The sequence below is a fragment of the Misgurnus anguillicaudatus genome, chromosome 5, assembly GCF_027580225.2.
Source record: "Misgurnus anguillicaudatus chromosome 5, ASM2758022v2, whole genome shotgun sequence".
Classification (NCBI taxonomy): Eukaryota; Metazoa; Chordata; class Actinopteri; order Cypriniformes; family Cobitidae; genus Misgurnus; species Misgurnus anguillicaudatus.
The window spans coordinates 39631532-39651049 of record NC_073341.2 but is presented as its reverse complement, the minus strand read 5'-3'; the positions used below and the strand labels follow the sequence as shown (position 1 = coordinate 39651049).

The 19518-nt window shown below is 36.2% G+C and overlaps 1 protein-coding gene across 2 annotated transcripts in view; it reads left to right on the top strand.

Moving 5' to 3' along the window:
- plxna3 (plexin A3) overlaps nt 1–19518 on the top strand; it is a 197094-nt gene that overhangs the window by 80604 nt on the left and 96972 nt on the right. The gene's annotated exons all lie outside the window — the stretch shown is intronic.

Genomic DNA, 19518 nt, shown 5'->3' with positions numbered 1-19518 from the left:
CGGGTGGGTTTGTCGCTTTGTGACCCAGTCGTGGCTCTTGAAAATGATCTAGCGTGTATTGTGGGAAGACTGTTGTTAAAAGCATTTCAGTCATAATGTGTACAGTTATGTACGGACAAATCAAACATAAAAAACTAGTTTTAACATTATAGTATTAACACTGTGATATCTTAACCTAAAGCTTTTATAAACTGGAGCGGTATGATGAAAGACGCAGGTGTTCAATAAAATTATGAACAACTGTAGGCTGTTTCTGGTATAGTGAGATGGATTTCAGTTGAAGTGCATGTTCATATATCAGCTATTTTCCAGCCGCTTCAAACTTGTCTAATGTAGAGCCCGACCGATATGCGTTTTTTCGGGCCGATGCCGATACAGATATTAGGGAGTAAAAAAAGACCGATAACGATATATCGGCCGATATTCTTTGTGTGTATATTATAGTTCAGTATATACTACAGTATATTATACTAAAGTACTGTACATAGAATACACTATATACTTTAACATAATATACTATGAATAAATACAATGCAATGCAATGATCACTCACAAATGTGGTGATCACTCACAAATGTGGTGATCCAACACTTATATTGATGTGACAAAGATATGTACTATAGGCAAGAAGTTAACAATAAACTTTATTATCCAAAATTAGTTGGATATCAGTGCACTAAACAGTAAACTTGGCTTATTATAAATAACTTTAAAACACAAAGAGAACAAAATACATAAAACTTGCATCATTTGCAGTTTTGACAAGAATAACGTTATAAAGAGAAACTTATGAAGTCATTGATTAATATTAGCTTTACAGTAAGTTGTGTACTTCACAAATAAGTTAGCCACTCACCGTTACGAAGACAATGCTTGACGGAGCACATACTAATGTACGCTATGTTTAATGTTGTGCACAACGTTTTTATAACACAAACCCAGGGTTCCGTGCAAACTTTAAACTTTTATAAAACTAAAGCGTCTTCGCTCCGCCTCTTTTATTTAGCAAGGGTGTAGAGTTACACGAGCTTATTGAATCAATTGCTCTGAAATTAGCATGTTAACTAACAACACAAGCAGCAGTAATCTCATATAGTGTTATATAAGTGCACGGCTGCGCGTAGTTTAAACGTGTCATTTCTCCGTTTCGCGTCATTTCTCCCGCTTGCGTTTTAACTCGCAAGTCGACAAAGAGACGGATTAAAAACACCAAATGTAAGCGGGAATGCGTCTCTCTTGTCCATTTATAATCCAATCGACCAAAGCGCGTCTTAATACCAGGTGTAACAATGTTGTGAAGAAGACACTGCGTGACTGCAGCCACCTGAACTGAGAGACTGACTGACTGAACTGAAGTGAAGGGGGTGGGGGATTGGCTGGTGTCACTACAGTGAGTGATCTGGGTCGCCATTAGCAACCAGTATGGCGCACTCTGCTGGACAAACAAGTACTTGCATCTTTCAAAGGCATTTAATGTGTTCTGTAACAAACATTCATATCGGCGCATATCTGCGGCTTATACGCCGATACAGATATATCTGCGACATGCTCATATCGGCCGATAAAATCGGCAAAATGATAAATCGGTCGGGCTCTAGTCTAATGCAATCAGATTTTCAAAACTATCCATTTTACAGTCATGCGTATTTCACTATGACGAATATTTGTAAGACCTAAACTCCTTGATCTGCTTTCATTAGAATCAAAGCTGTACTTTAACGTTCCTATGAAAACATGCTCCGAATTCCTTCATTAACTTTTCAAGACACCTCCGAGAATTCTGGAGCCCAGCCAGCCAATCGGAAAGCTGCGTCGCCAGTGGCTGCCATTTCGACTACCTCATGCAGGACTTGGCAGGTGACAGCTTTCCCCACATGTTTGCTTCTCGTTTCTTTCCTCCGGTTGATCCCCAGGCAGCAGCTGGTCATGGGGGCCGGGGACGGCCGTCAGGGGAAACAGGAAGGCGTCTGGCTATTGCTGGCTTACCGCCACCCCGCGTTGCCTATCGCCTGTCATCAGAATGCTGCTTTCTCTCCTATAATGGATGAACTCTAGAAGAAACCCCGATAGAGAGTGGGCTGTGTTCAGTCAGAGCCGGAGAGGAAGAACATGTGTGATCGCAGAACATGCTGCTTAATTTATGGAGTGTTTGCTGGAATGAAATGGGAAAGGTTTTGACTTAAGTGTGTGTGCGGATCGGGGGGCGGCCGCTCGGCCTTCGTTCGAGTTTGGGAATTTGACAGAAATAAAAACGCTGTACAGATTTCGCAGATGAAAAGACAAATCAATGTCTTAAGGCGAGAGGGACCGCGTGGCTTTGGTTTCCGTCGTGTAACACAAATTGAAACCAGTGTCGGCAATCGTAGCGTTTCCGAACGGTTTGACAGCGGCGTATAGTCTGAGATAAAGTTATCCAGAAGTAAATGATGGCACAGCTTTGTTCTGCATGCATGTGCGGCTGTAAAGACCATTGTTGAGTTTTATGAGTCTCCGTTTTTGTTTCATCGCCATACCTTCAGCCAGATACAAATCTTTAATTAAGATGTAAATCTGAGATAGATGGAATAATTAGCGCGCACACGTTGGAAAATGACATTTGTTTGCATATTAATAGCATATCCCCAGACTTTACATGACCTTGTGACAGCCGCTGCACGTCGCAATTAGCAACAGATCAAGCTTAGCATCGGATTTAATGGGAATTGTGTTCGCCGTGTGTGAACCTGGGATCCCACCACCGTATTTTTTTAAGAGGGCGTGTGAGCTTCGACCCTAACTGTGTCACTCGTCGCACGGTCGGGTGTGTTTGTGTGTTGGTTTATTTTTGATCCAGGTTCAGATGACAGGTGAAAAATCTGCGATCAGGGAGAGTATAGACGTGTGATGATACATTCATCAGCGAGCAGTCCGGTCACATGCTGTCTGCTGTTCAGCTTTGTGTCATTCGGACCGTTGAGACTGGCGGCGAGCTGATGGAAACTGTTTGCTTTGACAGTGAAAAGACGACCTTGAGACAAACCGGCACAGAAGTGACTCCTCTGTTATGGTCCGCCCAGCCCGTTTTATTAAAGTAAAGCTCAGAGTATTTGAGTATATCAACTGAGGGTTCATATTACACAGTGAATTTTTAACTCCCAGGGTTTAACTGTACAAAAAGTCACCTTTTATGAGCTCCTATTTTAGCATAATAAAGTAAAATGTGTAACACAAAAATGGCTTGTGCAGTATTGCATTAGCAGCATAATTACAGGTTCAGAGATGGCAGGGCGTACGAGCGAGGTTTCTTTGTAAAATAATTTAGCAATCGTTGAAATCCCAGATGTGACCTATTAATGCCGCTCATTCACAGACATTAAAAAGTGCTGTTTATTATTAAGGCCACTGCTTTGTGTTGGCTTTGAATAGACAGTTTTAAATGTAACTACTGTAGCTTTCAGATTGAATGAAATTGCATGGATGTACTTTTGCTATTTAGTAAACTACTTTATTTGCAAAAAAAATGCAAATGTGAGTGTTGCTTCTACTCGAGAAAAAAATGATCTCGGTCTCGACTGTCTTCGGTCTCGGTTTTGTCTTGGTCTTAGACTTTTTTCAAGACCACAGCTCCGGGAATTAAATTTAATAGCTGGTGCATTGTCTGATTTATGTCTTAACATCATTAATGAAACTTCTGGCTTTAAAAGCAATCATTGACGTATTTCTTATTTGATTTCTTTAGTTACTATAATGCCGGTAGGAGATGAATGGGGGACTGTCCAAAAAGAAATCTGACAACAAAATTAATACAATATCTAAGATGTAAATCTTAATTCAGACTGTAATTTCGTAGATCTACATTATGAAATTAGTTAGTGGTATCTGTCAGGACTGATCTTTTGACATCTGTGCGTTTTCTTTTAAGGTGGTGTGTGTACATTTTTTTTTCGATGATGTGACAAACTGAGAACACATTAACCTCTCGACGCGCACTAGATCGGTGGCGGAAAGACGTCAGTTTTTTAACCCTCCTAACAATATCTATACAATTTATAGCCTACTGTCTACACTCTTAAAACGAATGTGTTAAAAACTACACATTAGTGTTGATTGTGGGACGACACACTAAATGCGTTGTCCCAGAATTCACCCATCACTGTGTTATTATTGAAACAACACATTTTGTGTTACTTTTAACACAACTTGTGTTATATTTTAACACAAAATCAACACATAATGACACATAATGTGTTAAAATTACACACAATGTGTTAAAAGCTTAACGCACAAAGATGTGTAATAAATTAACACATCCTTTCTAAGAGTGTACAAACATGAATATATTAACATTACTATACATCGTTTAAAAGATCTACGGGTTTAGCATCAGTGTATGGTCTCTGTTTTGAGATACAGATGCTCTAGCATCATAAATGTAGTATTTTGTTACAGAAGTCCAGATGACAACATGCAAAATATATAATCCTTACCTTTGTGTTGATATAACGATCGTGAATCGAATCCAGTCTGTTTCAGATGTGTGAATAACCCATAAAAACTCTCCAACAAAATACATCCAATGACCATTTTTTTGTCCACAAATGTGTATAATCAGTGAAATATAGATATATTGTCCATTGTTTACATCAGATTTCACATGAACGTCTTGTAATTGAATATAATATACAATCTGAGGACTATTTATATCGTAACACTTATATTTGACATTACACTCGTGTTCAAAACCGCAGTCAAACACTATTTCTAAAAGTATGCGGGAGTATAATACAAAATATTCAAACAGCGCTGTCAAATATCGTGACGTCATCTGACTCGCTTGTTCCTCCAATGACATCATGGAAAATATTGATCGACAGAATGCGTGGCCAATTAGATAACGAATCCAACGATATTTGTGTGACGTTTTATTTCCTGGTTTGGAAATGGCATTTTATACACTTACACAAGGATAAATAATAATAAGAACGAACGTGTATGCATGTAAACAAAAGACTTTCATTTTTGGGCTGACTGGCACTTAGAAAAGGCACTAGTCTTACAAAAACTCTTGCAAGAACCTAATTTTTGGGCCTTATTGACTTCAAACGTGAAATATAACTTCTTTAGACTTGTGGCTTTGGAATCATTGCATTTCTAGGTTTCACACACATATTTATCATTAAGATTTTTTGTATTAAAAAAGATGTTATGCAGAAAAAATGTATTACAATGTACTTCAGCCTCTCTAACTTTTTTAATTGTTATCTTAAAATACTTTTTATACCTGGAAAATTAAGCTCAAATTGTCTTCTTTCTAATGATACCACAGTTATGCTTATACTCTAAATGGTTTAGTAAAAACAGCCCTTTTAGTGAAAGTATGTCTTTTCGTGGTTTGGGCCAGAGTGGGGGTGCTTTTCAAGAGGTTAAATATTGGACTTTACCCTGACTTTAAATTTAAAGTGCCCATAATGGCTTTCAAAAAAACAATATAAGTAAAATAGTTTTAGCATATTATATGATGAGAGTCGGATCATAATGTTTAGTCTCGCGTATGGCGTTTACTGGAGGGTTTGTACGGCACATTTCTAAATCGTTTTTAATAATTTCCCCCATTTTCAGAAACACGTCAGTCTTTGTGTACTAAAATGCATGAATCAATTCTTTGAGGAAATACTTAATTTCTTTTGTAGTTCCCTTTCCAGAAATTGTTTCCTGTTGTAAGGCGATAAAGCTTTATTCTGATTACTTTTGCCTCACTTAGTGGTTTCCAATTACAGGCAGTATTATCAGGTTAAAATTCTGGTGAGAATGAAATTGGATATAGTGTAAGTCTACAGATGAATGAGTTCAAACAGACTGTTTTACTGCTTTGTGTGTTATTGAAGAAAAGTTTAAAGTGGTGAAATGAAATAGACATAAACCAGCCATCCCACAATGCATTGCTCGAAATGTACATACTTGAGTGTCTGTATGCTAACCATCATGCATGTTTTGCTCTGGTTTGCTCTTTTTGTGCATTCTTCCTCTTTAAACAGCACATACAATTGCGAGATTGTTACAGATTATGTAATTGCTCTTTGATCATCATTTCTTTAATACTAGGTGTTAGACACAAAAACAACTTTTGCACCAGTTGCATTTTTATTTTTAAACATTTAAAATTAATTGTGCACTATTTTGTTGTTGCTTTTGAATTTTTTATTCCCATTTTTCATTGTTTGTCATTTTAATAAAAGCATTTTAATGATGCACGTCCCTCCCAACGTAACAATGTCTTTTTAATTACTGGATCAAATGCTTTTAGGCTTTTATGTTTGTTTTTTACAGCTTCATAAATTAAGATCAAGCCTGTGTTGTATTTCGTCTATTATTTTCTTATCAGCACACATAATGTAGAATAGTAACTGGCACGCCCATGGTTTTGTTCAGTGGTTATTATGCCCCTTTGTTGACAAGACGTTACCTTGTTCAATAATAATTATATTTGGACACGTACACACACATCTCAGTTTCTCCTGTCGCGGTGATGCCGTTCTGCGCCTTGTGTTTTTGCCGTGATATAAAGCCGTTCGGCATCTGTGTCAAGCAGATGTTCGGGTTATATTTCATCCTGACCCTGCTTATCGTCATAAATTAAGCTTTTTATCGAATTGTTTCCAGTCCCGTTCTTTGTAGCAAAATCCTGCCTGCTGATACAATTTTTTATGTCAGTGCTTTGGGACGCATTGGTGACATCGGTGAGGCGTATACAATGTGTGGCCCAATTTTGCAAAACACACGTGTACTCCCCTATTTATGAATCCTTTCATTCTCCACATTTTTGTTTGCCGTGCTTTCTATTTAGGGAAGGGCACAGAGTATGAGAGAAAGCTTTTCATGAACAACCCTTGCCAATTGCATACTCCTTTTTGGCTACGCAGGGTTAAGGGGGGCAGCACTGACCCGCATCTCTTTTTGTCTCGGCTTTGTGTTGAACTCTCTGAAGGGTCTTTAGCCTCCAGCCGCTGACGTGACCGAGCCGAAGGAAGAGAACGTAAGAGGGTCCAAGTGGAAGGAGCAGGTGGGAGGGTGGGGGCAAAAGAAAAAAGTGAAAGTGTACCTCTGGAAATGGTTTGTGTCCATGGCAACGAGGGGAAGCTGGAAGATGGATTTCCAAATCAGCCCCATTTGGTGAAGCTTGTATTGTATTACTGTTCCTGCAGAGGAGCTCTTGTGGATTTTGGAAAATTAGGTAGTGCTGTGTTGGGTAAAAGGACTGTGGTTAAAAGCTTTAGTGGGGCTGTTATTGTTCGGCTACGGTTGGTCTAATCGTATTTCTTTATCTGATGCGATGGATCCGACATGGCTGGAGTTTGGTTTCTCTGTCTGTTAAGGCGGATTCGAGCGTATGGGTTTCTATAAATGCTTGTTAGCAGACCATTCATTAATGTTTATTCATGGTTCAGTTTTTTATGACTCTGCTTTCACCAGTTGAACTCACTGACTGGAACCGGCATGCTAATGGTGACTTTGGCTTGTGTTAATTATGCCAGTGAATTGGATGCTTCTACGGATAGCACACCTGTTGCCAAGACGTCTACATGATTGATGTGTGCATTTTCATAAGAAAGATGCCATTTTCAGTGTTTGCTCATCTGCAGTACTGCTGAAATGGGCAAATGTTAAAATTTTTGGAACATTTAAGTTTCTGTATTCTTTAGCACTTTTGCATGATGTTTATTAGATGTTATCATGAAGCTTAAAGGAATAGTCTACTCATTTTCAATATTAAAATATGTTACCACCCCAACCAAGAACTGTTGATACATCCCTCTGTCATCTCTGTGTGTGCACGTGGGCGCTGGAGCGCGCTGCGACGCTGCGGTGGCATTTGGCTTGGCCCCATTCATTCAATGGTGCCATTCGGAGATGAAGTTGGAAGTGACCAAACACATCAACGTTTTTCCCACTCAAGACGAGTAGCCACACGAGCAAGTTTGGTGGCACAAAACAAAACACAGCGCCCCTCTAAGCGGATCTAAAAGAGTAACTACATTTTATGGCGCAATAGCACCCCTGGGAGCACTTCGACTCGCCTGAAAAGTCCGCTCCCCTTCTCACTCTCATAATGGGAGAGGGAGGGTGTTACTGCACCGAGTCGAAATACTCCCAAAAGTGCTATTACGCCATAAAATAGTTCCTCTTTTAAATCCGCTTAGAAAAGCACTATGTTTTATTTTGTACCACCAAACTTGCTCGTATAACTACTCGTCTTGAATAGGAAAAACGTTGATGTGTTTGGTCACTTCTAACTTTATCTCTAAATGGTACCATTGAATGAATGGGGCCAAGCCAAATGCCATCGAAGCGTCGCAGCGCGCTCCAGCGCCCACGCGCACACACACAGATGACAGAGGGACGACTCAACAGCTCCCAGCCAAGGCAATAACATATTTCAATATTGAAAATGAGTAGACTATTCCTTTAAAATAGTGCAGACCTTAAAATGTCCATATTAAGTCAAATATTGACATTTTTTATGTTGGGTTTGTCAATATTTTGCACAACTATTGGTTAAAACAATCCAGCATTAAAAACAGCTTGTTGGTTTAACTTAAATGGACACTCCACTTTTTACTTTTCAGCCCCATTTTGGAATCCATTCAGCTGATCTTCGGGTCTGGCGGTACCACTTTTAGCATAGCTTAGCATAATCCATTGAATCTGATTAGACCATTAGCATCGCCCCTTAAAAATAACCAAAAAGTTTCGATATTTTACCTTTTCAAAACTTGACTTCTGTAGTTACATCGTGTACTAAGACTGACGGAAAATTAAAAGTTGCGATTTTTTTATGCTGATATGGCTAGGACTATACTCTTATTCTGGCGTAATAATCAAGGACTTTGCTGCTGTAACATGGCTACAGGAGTCGCAATGATATTATGCACTGCCCGAAAATAGTCCACTTGGTAACTTTCTAAAGCAGGGGACTATTTTCGGGCACTGTGTAATATGATTGCGTGTATGGGTTTGCTGTTATAATTTTTATTACATGCTGCATAATACAATTATTACACCTATATCCATATAATTTAATTTATTTATCTTATTTTGTTTAAATTTATTTGTGTTGAGACAACTAACTTTACTTGCATTTGTTGGACAATTTAAAAACTATATATATATTTCTTTATTTTTTACTTTAATAAATGATGCTAACAGGAAGCACCGGTGAGTTTGATTCATGAGTATTTGCACATGATTTACTCATTAAAAAAGCGGCATACATGCCAAATGGTATGAACATGCTTGTCCTGAACCTAAATTAAATACTCACACTTCACCACTTTATGGTAACCCCCCAAAACTTATATACATAACGGAAGACTTCTGAATTTCAACATTACAGAATAACAAACAATAACATGTCCCCAAAACTTGCATCTTGCTTAAAGTGACACCATGTAATTTTTCAACCTTCATAATAAATTTTCAAGACCCTTGTGATAGTACATCGACTTTAAATAGGTTGAATGACATGTCTACCATAGCCTGACAGGGTCTGTATCACTTTTACTCGTATTTTAAAACTTAGGGTTTCTGGTAGTAACGAGAGCACAAAAAAAAACTACAAAATTCGACTGCTTTACGGCATACGTCACTTCCTCCACACAATTTGTTTTTAACGTGAATTTTGCTGGAGGCTACTTAAGGAGCGTAGAGAGTAACTTCTAGTATGTGACTCTGTGGCACCGGCTTTAGCGTCACGGACCAATGACACGGGCGACCCGGGTTCGATTCCCCTTTAAGGCAATTTTTTTATATAAACTCTTGATTCATACATAAATGCGATGTTCTTTATAAATGACGGCGATTATCTTGCATATAGTTTCCTGTATTCAGATGCTGCATTCACATGTTCACGTATTTACCTTTCTTTTTACTGTGTCTATGATATTTACATTACAATCCAGGATGCAATAGCAGTCAAACTTGCTCAAACTCACACAGTGTAAAACCAAACCCTATTCATTCACCAATCAGATCCGAGCATTTCTCTCTTCTCTCTTCCTCATTTGCTGCGTTCCGCTGTCACTCGCGTGACGTATTACAAAGCGGCAGACTTTAGGTCTGCTTGGACCACATCGGTTTACTTGGATTTGGAGCGACAATTTTCACACAAAAGAGAGAAAAAACGAGCGCCATTGCGGAAAATCCTGGTGGCGAGGGAGAGAGAGAGGATGCAACAATATTTGTTTGGAAAAAGGCAAGGAAATACTTCTGGTCGTTGCTCAATTGGAAGGATGCAGCCTCCGGAGGTCAAATATGCAGGCGGCATACGTCATCAAGCCTGGTTTATTAAGGTAAACGGAGCATTACATTCGCAAGTCATAAGCATACTGCAACAATTTACGATTAACTAAGTACAATAGTCAACTTTGTAATTGTTAATATTATGAAATAAGACAGTCTTGATGACGTATACAGCTTAGAAATACGACATCCGGAGGCTGCAACCTTCAGATTGAGAAATGGCTTCTGCCACGACGAGTTCCTCATCAGAAAGTTGTAACATGACTGCGTTTCTCACTGTTGTCTCAAAATGTTGATCGTTTAGCGTTTAAAATGTTTAGTTTTTAGTTTAGTTTTAAGGTTGGCCAGTTCCTTTCCTTTGCGACAGTGCTGCGGCGCTTGTGGCCTCTAGGGGCGCTAGAAGTGAAAAATACATGTCTAGCACCCCCTAGTGGCCAAAAAGTTCCATGGTGTGCCTTTAAAAACACAGTTTAGTACTTAATTTAACATTTACTGTCTTCATTTGTCATGAGAGCAAAGCATGCTGGGAACTCAATCATCTGCATAGTTTCAGTTAGTCAATGAAAATGATTGATTGTTGTCCCAACACAAATGAATTAAGTAAATTAAGTAACTCATCTAAATTAAGTAAACTGAGCAAGCAGTTAAGCTTCTTAAGTAAAGAAAAGTTTAAGTTATGTCAAAGAATTTATGTCAGTATTATGCATTGCAATTGTGTTTGAACAAAAAACTAAAACAAATGTGTACACTGCAAAAAATGATTTTCAAGAAAAAAAAATTCTTAGTATTTTTGTCTTGTTTTCAGTAAAAACATCAAAAAATTCCTAAATTAAGATGCTCCTTCTTGATTAGCAAAATGACCCAAGAAAATAAGTCTATTTTTAAGACAAAAATATCAAATTTAAGTGATTTTGTGCATAAAACAAGCAAAACAATCTGCCAATGGGGAAAGCAAGAAGTGTTTAAGAAAAAATTTTAAGATTTTTTTTCGTTTTGCTCATCAAGAAAATGTAAGAATTACGAAATCTTAACTCTTTCACCGCCAGCATTTAAAAAAAAAGTTGCCAGCCAGCGCCAACGTTTTTCATGATTTTCACCAAAGTTTAATGCCTTCCAGAAAATGTTCTTCTTTAAATATATAAACAAACAATATACCAAATGAAAGAACAGACCCTCTGCTTTCAAACAAAAAAACCTGTTTCATCCTACCTTAAGTGGTTCTTTTGTAAAAAAGCAGAGATAATTCCATTTTTTGTGACGGACTTTTCATAGAGATCCCATTCAGAGCGATCTTTAAAACAACACGGACATGCAGCCACTTGCCCTAGGGCAATGCTTCCGGGTTTAAAAAGTTGCGGGAGGGCGCCACCTTGTGGATAATAGCGGTATTGCGGAAAGACGGAAAATCTCGTCATTGGCGGGGAAGCGTTTTCTCTTAATTGACGAGATATCTCGTCAATGGCAGTGAAAGAGTTAATTTAAGAATTTTTTTGATATTTTTTACTGAAAACAAGACATAAATACTAAGATTTCTTTTCTTGAAAATCATTTTTTGCAGTGTAGCATTAAACTGTACTGCTTGAGCAAAACCAACAATCGTTAAAATCATTTTTTTTTCTGTGCAGTCAGTATATCTATTTGATACCTAAACTTTTATTTATTATCATATATATGTGTTTATAAAGTGTTTCAATATGCAATACATATGAAATGTCATTCACAGTTGGATATAAGAATGACATTTTGCAATTTTTGGAACATTTATAAATTATAATTTCGTTTCAAATGTGCTTATTAAGTTCAAACTTCACTTTGTGTGTCTGTTCAATGTTTAAAACACCAAGTTAAGACATCCAAAGTGAAGAAAAACAGTCTTGAAGTCTTTAAAACCGTAAAGGTCGCGCAGCAGACAGACGTCCTGAAGAAAAACAGTGGTCTTGTCAATAGTTTTCTTTCAAACAGGTGGACTGAGGAGGATGGTGCCTCTATTGTTTCTTTCGCTAATCAAAGTCAAAGAGACAATTGACCCAGACTGTCCGAGCACTCGCTCTTTTACGTATATCAATTAATGCACAACATCGATTTTCTGGCTCCGTCTTTTACCCCCTCACTCAATTTCAACAATCTGTCCGCCCAGTCGCATCTGAACGCCACTGTCTGAGTTCTCCATTATGAAAGAGCTCAGGAGTTTTTCAAGGTTTTTATTCTTTTCATTGCCCCAGTTCATCATTTGCACAAGGTTCAGTGTGACCTTAAAGCTATATTTCTTGAACTGGAAAGAAGAGATGAGAATTCAGTCCTGGAATTATTCTTACAAGGACACCAAATATGGACTCTTAATAGATTTCTTGGAAATTGGACTGGCTAAGCTGAGTCTGTGAGTGTGGAGCTCTCATCTGGGCAGAAATGAGTCCCTTTACACAGATTTAGTTGTGTAACTGCTCCACAACCTAGTTCAGATGAAGAGACTAGGAGCAGAAGGGTTGTAAAAGACTGAATTGAAGGAAGCCGGACTCATTTACATTATGCATTTGGCAGACGCTTTGTTTTCAAGTGACTTACACAATGCATGATTCAAGGTATATCATTTTCAGTATATGTGGGATCAAACCCATAACCTTATGCACTGCTAACCTTATGCACTGCTAATGCAATAGACATGTTGACGGAGGTGGTTTCTGTTGTAAGACAACAACAGAAAACCATCATGAGTTTGGTGGAGGAAGTTAAAGCTCTGAGGCTTCAAAACATTGAGAAAGACAAGCAGATTATATCGCTGGAAAATCGGGTGGCCGATCTGGAACAATATACTAGAATGAATGATATCATACTCACTGGGTTGGTGGTTAAACCACGCTCTTATGCCCATGCGGTGGCGACACTGAATGAAGGGGAGACGACCGAGAAAGACGCTACATCGGTGGAGAAACAAGTGACGGCGTTCCTACACTCAACGGGGATTGAGTTGGACAGGGACAACATTGAAGCTTGTCATACTCTCCCACGGAGAAACAAGACTGACAAACCAGCCATAATAATTCGTTTCACAAACAGGAAGCATAAGATTGAACTGTTGAAACAAGGAAGACGACTGAAGGGCAAGGATGTATATCTGAACGAACATTTAACCAAAAAAAACGCTGACATTGCCAGAATGGCCCGACTCCTTAGAAAGCAGAAAAAAATACATTCCACATGGACAGCCAACTGCAAAGTATTTATCAAGACGAATGGATCACCAGAGCAAGCCAAAGTGCTAGTTGTTAGGGATCTGGAGGAGCTGGAGAAATATCAGTAAGGAAAACGAGTAAGGTAATGCAAGAAACCCAGTAGTAACGAAATAAGATAAATATGCATAAATGACTAAAAAATCTATGTCAATGGCTGAAAATAAGTTATGTACTGCGGAACTAGAAAATTTTGTATATACTGAGTATAAAATGCAAGACATGGAAAATCATATTGATCCAGAAAATAATTTGCTTATTAATATTAATAACAGTTGTAGCTATTATACAGATGAACAATTCAATATAAAATTCCAACTACAGCAAGATATTTCAATAATCCACTTTAATAGTAGAAGTTTATATGCCAATTTTCAAAGCATTAAAGATTACTTAACACAATTAAAGAATTTATTCAGTATCATAGCAATATCAGAGACCTGGATTAATGATGATAAAGGGGTGGATTTTGAGATCGATGACTATGAACTGAATTATAGAAATAGAGTGAATAGAAATGGAGGAGGTGTGGCAATATATGTGCATAATAGTCTGAAATATAAGGTGGTGGAGGGTATGACAATAGCTGTTGATGATCTGTTGGAATGGATTACAATAGAAATATGCATGGAAAAGTTAAAGAACATTGTTGTGAGTTGTATATACAGAACTCCTGGATCAAACATTGAAATATTTAATGATTGGATGGAAAAACTATTCACAAAAACACTCCAAAAGACTATGTTTATATGTGGAGACTTAAATATAGATTTACTAAATCCAAAACAGCATAAATCAACAGATGATTTTATTAATATAATGTATAGCATGGGGTTGTATCCAACAGTTAGTAGACCCAGTAGAATCACATCTTATAGTGCTACATTAATTGATAATATATTTACAAATATTATGGATAACAATATAGAGAGTGGACTATTATATAATGACATTAGTGATCATCTACCTGTTTTTATTGTTTATCACTGTAAGTACAGGAAATCCAATGACAGTAGTTATATCACTTCATACAAAAGAGTAAGAACGGCAGAAAGTATAAATGCTTTTAAGAACGAGCTACTGGAACAAAATTGGAATTTAGTATATGAAGAGGAGGATGTTGATAAAGCATATAATGAATTTTTAAATGTCTTTGCATCATTATATGATAAACACTGTCCTGTAAAACAATATAGAAACAAACGTAATCAAACAAATAGTCCATGGATCACAAAAGGTTTATTGAATGCCTGTAAGAAGAAAAACACACTTTATAGACAATTTATCAAATATCGTACCCCAGAAGCAGAAAATAAATATAAAAAGTACAAGAATAAATTAATTGGAATCATGAGGAGGTGTAAAAAAGAATATTATAATAACATATTAGAGATTAATAAAAATAATATGAAAGGTTTATGGAATATCCTAAATAGTATAATTAGAAATGGAAAAAAAACTAAAAAGATAAGTTTTCCGGACTATTTCGTTTATAAAGATAAGATAATACGCAACAAAGAAGATGTGGTTAATGCTTTCAATAATTTTTTTGTAAACGTGGGACCAAATCTGGCAAAAGAAATAAATGACTCAGAAAATACTGATGGGGTGGATGTAGTAAATTGGAATAGAAATCCTAGCTCGATTTTCCTTAGAGCAGTGGAAAGGGAAGAGATAATAGATATTGTAAGAAATTGTAAAAACAAATCTTCTGTGGACTGGAGTAATATCGATATGATTATAGTAAAAAAAGTAATTGAGGAAATTTCACAACCATTAACCCATATCGCAAATTTGTCTTTTCAATATGGTAAGTTTCCAAATAAAATGAAAGTGGCAAAAGTAATACCAGTATATAAAACTGGGGATAAACACCTTTTTACAAATTATAGGCCTGTTTCTATACTGCCCCAATTCTCCAAAATCCTAGAAAAACTGTTTACAGAAAGATTGGATGATTTCATTGAAACACATAAATTGCTAGTAGAGAGTCAATATGGATTTCGGTCAAACAGATCAACATCTTTGGCTTTAATGGAATTAATTGAGGAAATAACAAATTGTATAGATACTAAAAAATATGTGTTAGGAATATTTATAGATTTAAAGAAAGCATTTGACACCATAAATCATGACATTTTATTACAGAAATTAGAGAGGTATGGGATCAGAGGAGTCGGATTGAATTGGGTAAGTAGCTATTTGAGAAGCAGGCAACAATTTGTGGAAATTGGTGATCAAAAATCTATATTTATGGACATGACATGTGGAGTACCACAGGGATCGGTCCTTGGCCCAAAACTTTTCATTATTTACATTAATGATATATGTAGAGTATCAAATATTTTTAAATTAATTTTGTTTGCTGATGATACAAATATTCTTTGTATGGGGGACAATTTTCAGCAGCTTATGGAGGCGATAACAAAAGAAATTATTAAATTAAAACAGTGGTTTGATGGAAATAAATTATCATTAAATATAGCTAAAACAAAGATTATGTTATTTGGAAAGTATACTAAACCTGAAGTAAAACTTAAAATTGATAATATTAATATAGAACGAGTATATGAAATTAAATTTCTAGGTGTCATTTTAGACCACAAAATTAGCTGGAAACCACATATAAAACACATCAAATCAAAATTGGTAAAGACTATAGCAATATTAAATAAAGCAAGACATATTCTGGATAAAAAATCATTGCATATTCTATATAATACACTCATTGTACCATATTTAAGTTATTGTGTGGAAATCTGGGGAAATACCTACAAAACCAACCTACAATCGTTATGCACATTACAAAAGAGAGCAATCAGAATCATAAGTAAGGTAGGATATCTTGAACATACAAACTCACTATTCTTGAAATCAAAAATACTAAAATTTATTGATCTGGTTAAATTTAAGACGATACAATTTATGTTTAAAGCAAGAAATAATTTACTTCCAGAAAATTTACAGTACATGTTTATGGAGAGGCAGGGTGAGTATAATTTGAGAGATGAATTAAACTTTAAAAAGATCAGAATAAGAACTACTCTAAAAAGTATGTGCATGACTATATGTGGGGTAAGGTTGTGGAATAATTTGGAGCAGGGGTTTAAATATTGTAGAAACTTTAAACAGTTTAAAAAGATGTATAAAAATAAGCTACTAGAAGGTTATGAGGATGAACAGTAATGATTGTGAGGGCGGGTCAAAAGATTGGTTATTAAGTTTAAAGTGTGATGGGTTGTTTGGAATAAAAGGTAAATTAGGTTCATACTTTAAAAATAGGGGGAATTGGTTGTAATTGTAATAGAAAGATATAGAATATAGAAAATATTTGAAATATATTAGATTTTTGAATGGCTCTTTAAGGGGTGGGAAAAAAATAAGCTTTTGCTTCATCCCGCTCCTTTTCGAACACATGAAAGTAAAAGAATATTTTGGTTTTTTTATGTGGTAATGCAATTACTGTATGTTCAATTATTGTATTTGCAATTACTGTATGTTCAATTATTGTATTTTCATATTTTATTTTATTTTATTTTATTTTGTTATTTTTATTTTATATATATTTTTTTGTTGTTCGAAATAAAAATAAAGAAAGAAAGAAAGAAAGAAAATGAAAGAAAGAAATAGTGCTACACCTAACTCCAGGTGAAGGAATACAGTAATTTTTTGTATTCTTTACCTATAAAAATCTTTGAACTTTCGTTTTCTTGCAGTAAATGCATATTTCACTTGAATTTCAGTCATTTCCATACATGGATTTAAAGAGCACCTATTATCCAATTCACGATTTTACATTTCCTTTGGTGTGTAAGTGTGTATTAGTTCATCTTAATGATATGCAAAAGGTACAAACCCCAAAGTAAATAATGACGCGAGTTATCGTCTCCAACGTAAAACTCTTTTCATGGACTACAACAAACACACTGATTGTAGGCAACAGTTTACTATCTGGGATTGGTGATGTAGACAAGATTGAGATTATCAAAATTCCTCCCGCTTAGACTCACAGCCTGTAAGTTAAGTAAGGGATAATGTAGAGGCAGCCGGTAGTTATCGGGAAATAAGCCCCGACAGTGTGATCAGGACCCGACGTGAAGCGGAGGGTCTTGTATCACACTGAAGGGGCTTATTTTCCCGATAACTACCGGCTGCCTCTACATTATCCCGCTTTTTACACGGCTACTTGTCACATGAATATGAATTTGAAACATTTTATTGGCATATTTGTTTTAAATTAACATTTTTATCCTTCTGCGAAACTTTGCACAGATGCATAAAATGATCGTAATACCTTATTAAGATCCTCTGCTTTATACTTGTCTGTCTCCATTTTTTTCTCTTTTAGCCAGTCTTTGAGAAGTTTTAATGCCCATTCTGTATTTTTTTGTGTGTTGGCTTCGTAGCTGTCATGCTCTATTTTGTCAACTTCAGTCTCAGTAAGCTGTATGTGTCTTGTCATTGTTCGTTCTTCTGTCCACTGTTTAAATGTTTAGTTTTTTCCGTACATGTTAAAATTAATGTCAAAATTTTCCATTCTTAATTGTGGTTGTCCAGTGTTTGTCACAAGATGGCGCCAAACAGTAATCTTTATTGGTCTTTATTGGCGCGGAGCAATTTTAATCGTACAAGTAGTACCGGCTATGCGTTATTACTTTGGAGCGGTTATTATTTGAAAAGAACGAACCTGCAAATGTCTCAAATGACCAATCAGAATGATAATAATTCGTGTAATAATTCCTGTTAGCATTGTATTGTGAGCGAATCTTTCAAACATGGTAAGGAGCGTCACATTTCCTGCTGACGTCAGAGGTATTCAGGCCAATTACAACGTACAGATTAGCTGGCCAATCAGGGTCACAGGGCTTTCCAAAAGGGAAAAGAAGAAAGAGAGTGAAATCTGGAGCTACAAACATTTTCGGTATGTGGAAAATGAGTTTTTTAACCATAAACCACGCGAACACATTGTATTACACTAATGCACAAAATAATATTTTTTTATCAGTGAAATAGGTGCACTTTAAAAGACTATCTATATCTATATGTGAAGAGTTTCGTTGCAAAACGAGATAAATCCATTTTTTAACATTTTTGTCAAAACATGTTTATTATTATGTTATCATGTTATTATTTTGTTTTATGGTGCTACTTAGCAGTATTTTTTAAGTTATGAAGGTTTAAATCAAAACAAACCAACTGCAGTTGAATTGAAATTAATTGGAATGCACAACCAAAAAACTAGATTTCTGAACAATTAAAAAAACGGTGGTTATCTCGTTTTGCAACGAAACTCTTCATGTATAAATATTTGTCACTACTGTTCAGAATTTCTGTTTATTTATATTATTTTCATATTTTATTTATAATAATAGTAAACTCATCAAAACCATGAAACCCCACAAATGTAACCACAGGAATAATGTCGTAAGCATCCAAAACTCATCAAAACTTTATTTTTTAGCATCTTCATTGTAATCTCCCTTTGCCTAGAATTAGCAAAGTTGTTAATTTATTAAATGGATAGTTCACCCAAAAATGAAAATTATGATCGAGCTGTTTCAGAGCCATATAAATTTCTTTGTTCTTATGAACATGAAGAAAGATATTTACGTTGCAAACTTGATGCCCAATTTGGATTTGTTGCCATCATCATCATCATCATCTTTTAAAAGCGACTCGTATCTGATATCAGTATTTATCCTTAACACTTAGCAAAACAATTCAAGGTAGACATACTAAACCGATAGAGCTTAAACCACAAAGGAAAAAAGTCACGATATGCAATGCACACAGACAAAACAGATTACAGTGCTTTATTTCTGTAGAAGACATAAAACTTCAACATTACGTCCTCCATTGCGCTACTAAGAAGAGTCATGTGATCGCAGGTGGTGTCCACCTGAGTTGATGTCATTTGCCAGCGTTTCATTTTCAATGATGCATATCGGGAATATTCGATCTGTCCGCTTACATTGCAGACACGAATGCATGTATCTGATTTATTTCCACATATGAA